Here is a 12,292-nt window from a genome sequence, read left to right on the forward strand (position 1 = left end):
AAACATCAATGCTTTGTCTAAGGATATTTGTGTTGATTACATTACGCACCATACTTAATGCAATTGTCTGTTGTTTGCAACTTAATACTGGAAGGGGTGCGGATGCTAACCCGAAGGTGGACTTTTTAGGCATAGATGCATGCTGGATAGCGGTCTATGTACTTTGTCGTAATGCCCTGATTAAATCTCATAGTAGTCATCATGATATGTATATGCATCTCTATTTGTGTTGACTGCCAAAACCCACCGGCGGGCAGCGACGGTCAACACGGTAGAGCCGGGAACAACCTAGAGCTGCGGCTGGCTGAGGTCCCTCCGAGCGACGGCCCGCAAAGCACTTCTGGTCACACGTCCGATGCTGAGTGCAAGGGCGTGCCACCTGACCTATACCTGGTCAGGAAGGTGATGGGGATGCCTCGCTTAGTTTCCTGCATGGCATACACGTAAACATTAAATAAGAGCCTCGATCGGCTCTCAGGTCATCCTGTGAATCGGCTCAAGGAGCCAATCCACCCATGATTCGTTCGGGGTGAACGAATATATGGTGGTCCTGCTTGATCAAGATAAAGCTAAAACGATCTACGACGATCTGGGGTTTTCACCGCATAATCGGATCATCCTACTCACGATTGGGCCTCGCGGCCATGCACGGTGATCGTAAGCCGATCCTAGATAGGGCCTAAAAACCAACACGAGGTTGATCCCCGGAACATCCTGTCTAGGACTAGCGAACGACACCCTACGTGCCGCTGGATCCTCCAACCCCTTGTAAGGCCTAACTATTGCAGATATTAAACTAATCCTTGTAGAACAAGGAGCAATCGTAACGGATCGGATCTACTAAATTAAGATCAAGCGGGGTGCCGCCCCCACACCTGAGATAGGTGTGAGGGCGGCTAGATATGCAAGGGTTGCACTACGATAGCATATGATACGAAGAACAATGCTAACCCTAACACATCTATGATAACTACGTTGCTCGCCATCAACAAGGCTTCGCACGAGCAACGCATGAACAACGTGGAGCTTGTGCTTGCCTAGATCGCAAGATGCGATCTAGGCAGCATGTCGCTTACCGGATAGAAACCCTCGAGACGAAGGAGTTGGCGATGCGCCGAGATTGGTTTGTTTGGTTGAACGTGTGTTGTTGTTTATTCCATAAACCCTAGATACATATTTATAGTCCAAGGGACTTTCTAATTCAGGTGTGCACCTAACCGTGCACGGGTAAAACTCTAACTTCTAAACCGACACGTAATCTAATATGTTACAGATACAAGGGCAAACTAGCCCAAACTCAGCATAACAGGCCGATTCACGTAATTCTTCCATGTACATTTCTTTAAGTCCATCTTGATCGCGGCCCACCTCTGACTCGGTCAAATTCCGGTGATAACACATGCCCCCCTGGTTTTGGAATTGGTAATTCCAAAATCACTCTGTTTTCCTTCGCCGGGTCATGTCGTGGCAGAACCGTTGCGATATCCGTCATCATGATGCCTTGCCTTCTCAACTTCTCCGCGTGACCTGGCAGTTTTTTTCTTTTTCTCTTAGGCACCACTTCCTCGGAAACTGCTGTGGCATTGAATTTCCACTATATCCCCTTTTATTTAACCGCTATGAACATTTCTCCTCTGCATCTCCTTCGCATTAGCACTCCATTAGCCCTCCTGCGCCACCATGTCTTCCTCCTCCTCTGCCTCATCGGATCTTTCCAGCCAGTCCTCCCCTTCCCGTGAGCCGACGCCGGAGCCGACCCAGGAGGAAGTCCACGCGGCGAACACCCGCCGCGCCATTGAAGCTGGGGAGGAGTCCAGCCACGACTTCTCCGTCTGGTCTGAGGACGATAAGTCCTTGATCGACGGGGAAAGCGACCTCCGCTTCCTCGCTAACGGGGAAACGGAGGAGGAGGAGGAGAGCGATGACGATCGCTTCTCCTGCGACTTCACCTCTTCCGAGGAGGAGGGGGAGCCGGAAGAGGAGGAGATGACACCTCCTCTGACGAGCCGCCGGCCAAGCGGTTCTGCCCCTGGCCGGGCAACCTCAGCGACTTCGACAGCGACGATGACGCTGATGAAGAGGACGAGGACAATGAGGGCCCGGTCGGCGGCCATTGGAGCGACGACGAGCCCGCCGGAAGCAGCGCCGACAGCGGCGACGACGGCGACGACGAGGGCAGTGACAGCCCGTAGATAGGACCTCTAGAACAGGGCCAGTAGTAGTAGATGGGGCAATGTATCCCCTAGTACCTCCTTTTGAGAGCAATCAGCTCTTTATGTAAGAAATCTATCAATGAAGAACTTTTCCCCAATTTGATTTTGCCGATTTCCTTTGAGTTTAATTTAGCCGATTCCCTCTTCCACTGACCTTGCCGATTCGTCCCCTTTGCCAATGCGTAATAAGCCGATAACAACGCATCGGTCCTTCGAAATTCACCCTTCCCTTCTTCAACTGATGATTTTTTAAGTCTGGCGGATAATATATAGAATCTTCAGGAAAACCTTTGAATTCTTCCAACCAAACCCAATGGTCATCTTTAATACTCATCATTTGCGAAGAAGGTTGCAACGAAAGATCAGCCGATGATATCCCAATCGGCTCCTTGAACAGAGCAAAACAGAGCATCCACCAGGCCTGCTGCCCCCGAGCCTTACTCGAGGCGAGAATGTCAGAGAAGACGCGCCAAAGCCAATCCCCTTTCTTCTTTAAACAGCCGATAACCCCTTCTGTCAACACGGCTGAACTAGCACCAAAGATTGGAAATCCTCGACAAAAAGGTTCAGAAACCCGGATTGGCTCGAAGCAGCCGAAGAAATTTCCATTGTTTTACTCCTGCGAAGAAGCAGAAGGCACCACAGTTGGCCTGGATTTGGTGGAGATTCGGTAAACCTCGCATAATTCTACTAGAGTCGATGGCTGCGCATCGGCTGCTTCTCAATTCTAAAGTCGATGCCCTTGCATCGGCTGTCAAAAATTTTTTTTTTTACTGGCCGATTTTCTCCTATCAGCCCCCAATATTTCATTGCACACATGTCCTCCTGCATCTGTTCCCATGTTCATCGTATTTAGGTGCCCCCCGAGCCGAATCTGTCAGGGAATGGCAGATATCGGCTCTGTAATTCATACGTCGGCTCCGGTAGGAACAAGGACTAACACGAGCAGAACATGTGGTGAGGATAAATTTTGGCCGATTGCTGGGATCGGCCTCCATGATGCTTGAAGCATTGACTGAAGGTTTTGTGATGTCCCTTCAAAGATTTTTGGGGCCGATCACAGGGATCAGCCTCGCCATGCTTGATCATCGCTTCGCTTCAACTACATGGTCAAGCCAGTGGATAAAACCAGCTTAACCCTTCCCTTCGTTACGTCGATGCGCTTGCAGTCGTCCAAATTGATACCTGAGAGGGGTTCTTGGCCTGCTGCTTCCCATGCGTTCATGCCAGCCGTTGAAATTTCGGCTGAGTCATCGGCCTGGACGACCTCTACCTCATCTCCATCCCACTGTATTATGCATTGGTGCATCGTGGAGGGAATGCAGCGGTTGGCGTGGATCCAATCTCTTCCTAGCGAAACAGCATAAGTGCTCGTGCTATCGACGATGAAGAACGTTGTAGGGATAGTCTTCCTTCCTACGGTCAGATCCACGTTCAGAACACCTTGTGCCTCAGACGCTTGGCCATTGAAATCGCTCAATGTCACGTTGGTCTTGATTAGATCTGAGCTAGAGCGTCCCAGCCGACGTAGCATAGAGTACGGCATGATGTTGACTGCCGCTCCGGTGTCCACCAGCATCTTATTTACAGGCCTCCCATCGATATAACCTCGCAAGTACAGGGCCTTCAGATGTCTGTAGCTCTTTTCTCGTGGCTTCTCAAAGATAACCGGCCGTGGGCCGCAGTCAAGTTGTGCCACGGGTACCTCGTCTAAACCTGGAGCACTGAACTCCGAAGGGAGGATGAACACCATGTTTGTACCAGCCGATGTTTCATCATCGGCTTTCTTTTGCTTGGGACGCCACTCCATTTTCCGTGGACGACCCTCTTCATCCAGGGTCCGCTGAACTTTCGCAGCCAGATCAGGCCGTGCCTTCCTTAACGTATGCAAGTACAACCTTTCGGCTTCCTCCAGGCCGCGCAACCGCTGAACCCTGCGCCTTTGGGAACGGCTGAGTCCGTCAGGGCACCACCTTGGACGGTGGTACCTGTCTTCTTCTTCTTCCTGTCCCTCGTCTTCGGAATCCTCGAGATCTGCCCACCGAGGGGACTCAGCATGTTTGCTTTGTGGCGGGAGAGGCCCTAAGCGCTTGAACACAGACACGTTGGCTGCCTCCTTCTTCTTCTGGTTGCATTCTGGGCAATTGCCGATTGTGGGCAATCGGCTCATTCCTGAATCCCAGCGGTGTCTGAAGAAGGGGCAGTCCCAGTGCCTGGCGTTGTCATCTTGCTCCCTTGATTGTTCCGTGGCACGGCGCTCGTGCTCCTCCTCACCGTGATCGTGCCGACGATGTCTTCTGGCTTCTCTAGCCAGACGATCTCTTTCATCATCATCGCTGGATCGTCGGCGTCGGTCGTACTGACTCACATACTTGTTGAGGAGGTGATCAGAGAGGGGTCGCTGATATCTGATGTTCTTCACTTCTCCCTCTGTGACGTAGCGCTTGCCATCATGACGGAGCCGATCGCGTGGAGCGGCCTCCTCTGTGTCCTTGCTACGAGAGCAGCTGCCCTCGTCTCCGTCTTTGCCAGAGTGGTTCCCAGGTCCTACCATGTTGATGCTGAACGAGGATCCTGGCTGGCAACCTTCAGGGTAAGTGCACTCCACCATATTAACGGCGGGAAAGGGCTGGGTGTCGACCTTCATGGCGTACTGGTTGAAAATTAGATGCCCTTTTTCTATCGCCGCTTGGATGTGCTGACGCCATACCCTGCAGTCGTTGGTGGCATGGGAGAGCGAGTTGTGCCATTTACAGTATGGCTTTCCGTTCAGCTCTTGCACCGTGGGGAATTTGAGACCTTCAGGAATCGTCAACTGTTTCTCCTTGAGCAGGAGGTCGAAGATTTGCTCAGTCTTGGTCACGTCAAAATCAAATCCCCTGGGTGGGCCTGGTGGCTTTACCCATTTGCAGGGCACGGGGGTTCCTCCCCGAGTCCATTCAGCCACTGCTACCTCTTGGTCTCCCGCAGGAACTTCGTCTTCCTCTGCATCGACCAGGACTACTGCACGCTTGAACTTATCTTGGTACAGGTCCGGGTGGCGCTGTTCATATGCTGACAGCTTCTGAACCAAGTGCGCCAATGAGGGATAATCTGCTTGGGAGGCCATGTCCTTGAGCTGTGTTGCAAGGCCTGCTACTGCCAACTCGACTGCTTCTTTTTCAGTTATACGAACCGAATAACATCGGTTCCTAAGATTCCTGAAACGCTGGATGTACTCTGTCACAGTTTCTCCGCGCTTCTGACGTAGTTGTGCTAGATTGGCAATGCCAGACTCGGAAGCCTCTGAATGGTACTGCATATGGAACTGCTCTTCCAGCTGCTTCCAACTCCGTATGGAGTCTGGTGGCAAAGAGGTATACCATCCGAAAGCCGATCCCGTGAGGGACTGTGAGAAGAGCCTCACGCGTAGCTGATCCGACACTGAAGCCGGTCCTAGTTGCGCCAAATATCGGCCGACGTGCTCGATGGAGCTGGAGCCATCTGATCCACTGAATTTGGAGAAATCAGGGAGCCGATATTTAGGTGGCAGCGGGATCATCTCGTAGTCGTCGGGGTACGGCTTGGAATAGCCGATTGCCCTCCTTTTCGGCACCATGCCGAACTGGTCTCTCAGTATGGTGCGATCTGATCCATTGTCTTGGCTGCAGGAGTTGAATTCTGAAGATTCGCCGGGGTGGCGTACTTAGCCAGCCATGCTTGCTTTTCCAGCTCTGAGCCAACTGCAGGAGCTGAGCTCTGGAGGTTCGTCGGGGTGGCGTACTTAGTTAGCCACGTCTGCTTCTCAAGCTCTGTCGCTGACGTTCCTCCTGTTCTCCCAGAAGTCCCTGATGTTGTGGCCTGGTTTGTGAGTGCCCAGCTGCCACAATCTGGCACATACGTGCACGCGTACCCTTGAGGGATCTCCTTGAGCGCCTCGGGCAAGAACTGGTAGTCACTAGGGTCACCACCAATCTTGTAGACGACGAATGCCGGTGTAGCCGGCACTTCTGGTGCTGCCAACGCATATGGCAGCGGTGGACGGGACTGGAGTGGCAACTCCCCTTGATGCGTCCCGAGGGCTGGTCCTGACGGCGAGTACTGGTGGCTCATGATCTCCTGGATCACGCGAAGAGCGACACGCTCCAACGTGTTGACCAGGTTCTCAGAGTGACGGTGTAGCGAGTGAGCCACCAAGTAGTTGATCTCTGCCGCCGCGGGGACCTGGTGCGTTCCTCCGACGGGGCAGAGAGGTCTATCCCATCGAGTGCACCTTGCGGTGAGAACCCCTTCCATCTGATGCCATGGGAACGGGTTCTCTGAAAAGAGCCGATGAGGTCGGCTTCGAGGGTGACTTTGATCTCGTCATACCTCTTCTTGAGCTCGTCGGGCAGCTCCTCGTAGGTGACTGGCGTGCCGTCCGCCATCTCAGATGTAGACGGCGATGTGGTTGATGTAGAAGCTTGTCCCACCGGGCGTGCCAGAATGTGTTGACTGCCAAAACCCACCGGCGGGCAGCGACGGTCAACACGGTAGAGCCGGGAACAACCTAGAGCTGCGGCTGGCTGAGGTCCCTCCGAGCGACGGCCCGCAAAGCACTTCTGGTCACACGTCCGATGCTGAGTGCAAGGGCGTGCCACCTGACCTATACCTGGTCAGGAAGGTGATGGGGATGCCTCGCTTAGTTTCCTGCATGGCATACACGTAAACATTAAATAAGAGCCTCGATCGGCTCTCAGGTCATCCTGTGAATCGGCTCAAGGAGCCGATCCACCCATGATTCGTTCGGGGTGAACGAATATATGGTGGTCCTGCTTGATCAAGATAAAGCTAAAACGATCTACGACGATCTGGGGTTTTCACCGCATAATCGGATCATCCTACTCACGATTGGGCCTCGCGGCCACGCACGGTGATCGTAAGCCGATCCTAGATAGGGCCTAAAAACCAACACGAGGTTGATCCCCGGAACATCCTGTCTAGGACTAGCGAACGACACCCTACGTGCCGCTGGATCCTCCAACCCCTTGTAAGGCCTAACTATTGCAGATATTAAACTAATCCTTGTAGAACAAGGAGCAATCGTAACGGATCGGATCTACTAAATTAAGATCAAGCGGGGTGCCGCCCCCACACCTGAGATAGGTGTGAGGGCGGCTAGATATGCAAGGGTTGCACTACGATAGCATATGATACGAAGAACAATGCTAACCCTAACACATCTATGATAACTACGTTGCTCGCCATCAACAAGGCTTCAGTACGAGCAACGCATGAACAACGTGGAGCTTGTGCTGCCTAGATCGCAAGATGCGATCTAAGCAGCATGTCGCTTACCGGATAGAAACCCTCGAGACGAAGGAGTTGGCGATGCGCCGAGATTGGTTTGTTTGGTTGAACGTGTGTTGTTGTTTATTCCATAAACCCTAGATACATATTTATAGTCCAAGGGACTTTCTAATTCAGGTGTGCACCTAACCGTGCACGGGTAAAACTCTAACTTCTAAACCGACACGTAATCTAATATGTTACAAATACAAGGGCAAACTAGCCCAAACTCAGCATAACAGGCCGATTCACGTAATTCTTCCATGTACATTTCTTTAAGTCCATCTTGATCGCGGCCCACCTCTGACTCGGTCAAATTCCGGTGATAACAATTTGTCAATTGCCCAACTGTAATTTGTTCACCCAACATGCTATTTCTTATTGGAGAGACACCACTATTGAACTGTGGACCCCGGTCCATTCTTTTACATCTGAAATACAATCTACTGCAATCTCTGTTCTCTGTTGTTTTCTACAAGCAAACATTATTCTCCACACCATACGTTTAATCCTTTGTTTACAGCAAGCCGGTGAGATTGACAACCTCACTGTTAAGTTGGGGGAAAGTATTTTGGTTGTGTTGTGCAGGTTCCATGTTGGTGCCGGAATCCCTGGTGTTGCACCGCACTACACTCCTCTGCCAACAACCTTCACGTGGCCTTCATCTCCTACTGGTTCGATAACCTTGGTTTCTTACTGAGGGAAAACTTGCTGCTGTACGCATCACACCTTCCTCTTGGGGTTCCCAACGGACGTGTGCTTCACGCGTTATCAAGCTCTTTTTCTGGCGCCGTTGCCGGGGAGATCAAGACACGCTGCAAGGGGAGTCTCTCACATCCAATCTCTTTACTTTGTTATTGTCTTGCTTTACTTTATTTTATTTTCTGTTTTGTTTGCTTTCCTTATATTAAAAACACCAAAAAATTTAGTTACTTGCATTTACTCTACTTTATTTAGTTTGATTTATTTACTATTGCTAAAAATGAGTAATCCGGAAGTGGAAGTTCGTTCGTTTAAGCAACAAGGGAGGAAGTTTTAAAGATGCTTGGTATAGAATTAGTGATGCTCATCATAGGTGCACTAAGAAACACTCCACTATTATCCTACTTAGGAACTTTTCTGTTGGTATATCTAGCTGGAATAGGTATGTTCTTGATACTCTTTCAGGGGGTAATTTCCTAGGTACTCCTGCTTTAGAAGCTAGTTGCATCATTGAGAGTCTAAATGGAATACCACCTGTTAATGAAGCTAAAATTGAAATCTCTCTTGAGGATGTCATGAAAAAATTGGAAGCCATAGAGAAAAATCTTCCAAGTGTTGAGACTAAATTGGTAATATTACTTGATAACACTGAAAAACTTGATAAATCTCTAAGTGGAATTAATGAGAGAATTGCTGTTTTAGAAACTTGTGCTACTCATGATAATCAAACCCATAGGATTGGTGAACTTGAAGAAGCTATGGGAACCTTGGGTTCAACTTTTTCTTCTCTTAAGTTTAAGGAGAAAGCTTATGTGGGTAAAGAGCAAAAATTCATGTATGTCTCTAAGGTGCCTAAACCAAAGAATTATTATAAGCCTAAAATTGATAAAACCCTTAGTACCACTATGAGAAATTTAGATAATGGGGCATCTAAGGTACCCTCTGCAACAAGTTGTGTTTGTAAGAAAATTATGATGTTGATGCTTCATCTCTCGATAATACTTGATTCACACTTTCTGCGCCTAGCTGAAAGGCGTTAAAGAAAAGCACTTCTTGGGAGATAACCCATGTATGTTTTTACTACTATTTTGTTGAGTCTTGGAAGTTGTTACTACTGTAGCAACCTCTCCTTATGTTTACTTTATTGCATTGTTGTGCCAAGTAAAGTCTCTAATAGTAAAGTTGATACTAGATTTGGATTGCTACGCAGAAACAGATTTCTACCTGTCACGAATTTGAGTAGATCTCTCTGTAGAAGAATCAAAAAAATCTGCCAATTTACATGCCTGATCCTCAGATATGTACGCAACTTTAATTAGTTTTGAGCTTTTTCATCTGAGCCTGTTAAGTGCCTCTAAAAAATTCGACTTTATGGACTGTTCTGTTTTGACAGATTCTGCCTTTTATTTCACATTGCCTCTTTTGCTATGTTGAATGGATTTCTTTGTTCCATTAACTTTCAGTAGCTATGGGCAATTTCCAGAATTGTTAAGAATGATTATGTCACCTCTGAATATGTGAATTTTTGATTATGCACTAACCCTCTAATGAGTTTGTTTCGAGTTTAGCGTGGAGGAAGTTTTCAAGGATCAAGAGAGGAGGATGATACAATATGATCAAGAAGAGTGAAAATTCTAAGCTTGGGGATGCCCCCGTGGTTCAACCCTGCATATTTCAAGAAGACTCAAGCATCTAAGCTTGGGGATGCCCAAGGCATCCCCTTCTTCATCGACAACTTATCAGGTCACCTCTAGTGAAACTATATTTTTATTCAGTCACATCTTATGTGCTTTACTTGGAGCGTCTGTTTGTTTTTGTTTTTGTTTTTGTTTGAATAAACTCGGATCCTAGCATTCTTTGTGTGGGAGAAAGACACGCTCCGCTGTTTCATATGAACACTGGAGTTCTTAGCTTTACTTTTAATGTTCATGGCGAAGGTTAAAACTGCTTCGTTCATTGTTATATGGTTGGAAACATAAAATGCTTCATGTGGTAATTGGTATATTGTCTTGAATAATTTGATATTTGGCAATTGTTGAGCTCAAATAGATCATGTTTAAGCTCTTGCATCATGTACTTTGCACCTATTAATGAAGAACTACCATAGAGCTTGTTGAAATTTAGTTTGCATGATTGGTCTCTCTAAAGTCTAGATATTTTCTGGTGAAGTGTTTGAACAACAAGGAAGACAGTGTAGAGTCTTATAATGCTTGCAATATGTTCTTATGTAAGTTTTGCTGTACCGGTTCATACTTGTGTTTGCTTCAAACAACCTTTCTAGCCAAAGCCTTGTACTGAGAGGGAATACTTCTCGTGCATCCAAATCCTTGAGCCAAAACCTATGCCATTTGTGTCCACCATACCTACCTACTATGTGGTATTTCTCTGCCATTCCAAAGTAACTTACTTGAGTGCTACCTTTAAAATTTCATTCCTTGTCTTTGCAATATATAGCTCATGGGAAAATAGCCTTAAAAACTATTGTGGTAAAGAATATGTAGCTTATGTATCTTATTTCTTATAAGTTGCTTGTTGAGCGGTAACCATGTTTCTGGGGACGCCATCAACTATTACACCTTTGTTTTATATCATGTGAGTTGCTATGCATGTTTGTCTTGTCTGAAGTAAGGGCGATTTATCATGATCAAATGGTTTGAGTATGCATATTGTTAGAGAAGAACATTGTGCCGCTAACTAAAGCCATGAATCATGGTGGAAGTTTCAGTTTGGACACTAATCCTCAATCTCTTATGAGAATATTATCTGTTGTTGAATGCTTATGCATTAAAGAGGAGTCCATTATCTGTTTTCTATGTTGTCCCGGTATGGATGTCCTTAGTTGAGATCTATCAAAAACGAGAAATCAAATGCGATTTATCTCCTTGGACCTTTGTACAGGCGGCATAGAGGTACCCCTTTGTGACACTTGGTTGAAACATATGTTATGCAATGATAATCCATGTAAATCCAAGCTAATTAGGACAAGGTGCGAGCACTATTGGTATTCTATGCATGAGGCTTGCAACTTATAGGATGTCTTATGCATAACACATATGAATTATTACTACCGATGACAAACTTGTTTCTATGTTTTCAAAATAAAAGCTCTAGCACAAAAATACTAATCCATGCTTCCCTCTGCGAAGGGCCCTTTCTTTTACTTTATGTTGAGTCAGTTTACCTACTTCTTTCTATCTTAGAAGCAAACACTTGTGTCAACTGTGTGCATTGATTCCTACATACTTGCTTATTTGCATTCATCATATTACTTTGTGTTGACAATTATCCATGAGATATACATGTTGAAGTTGAAAGCAACCGCTGAAACTTATATGTTCCTTTGTGTCGCTTCAAAACTTTCTACTAAGAATTTATTGCTTTATGAGTTAACTCCTATGCAAGTCTTATTGATGCTTCTCTTGAAAGTACTATTCATGAAAAGTCTTTCCTATATGATTCAGTTGTTTAGTCATTGTTTTTACCATTGCTTCGAATCATTTCATTCATTTCATATGCTTTACAATAGTATTGATCAATATTATGATAGTAGCATGTCACTTCAGAAATTATCCTTGTTATCGTTTACCTACTCGAGGGCGAGTGGGAACTAAGCTTGGGGATGCTTGATACGTCTCAAACGTATCTATAATTTCTTATGTTCCATGCTAGTTTTATGACAATACTCACATGTTTTATACACACTTTACATCATTTATATGCATTTTCCGGCACTAACCTATTAACGAGATGTCAAAGCGCCAGTTCCTGTTTTGTGCTGTTTTTGGTTTCAGAAATCCTACACAGGAAATATTCTCGGAATTGGACGAAACGAACGCCCAGGGTCTTATGTTTCCACGGAGCTTCCAGAAGACCGAAGAGCATACGAAGTGGGGCCACGAGGCGCCCTAACCATAGGGCAGCGCGGCCAGCATGGGGCCCGCGCCGGCCTATGGTGTGGGGCCCCCGTGCCTCCACCGACTCTGCCCTTCCGCCTACTTAAACTCTCCGTCGCGAAAACCCTATCACCGAGAGCCACGATACGGAAAAAGTTCCAGAGACGCCACCGCCGC

Source organism: Lolium perenne, chromosome 4 (assembly GCF_019359855.2).
Source record: "Lolium perenne isolate Kyuss_39 chromosome 4, Kyuss_2.0, whole genome shotgun sequence".
Classification (NCBI taxonomy): Eukaryota; Viridiplantae; Streptophyta; class Magnoliopsida; order Poales; family Poaceae; genus Lolium; species Lolium perenne.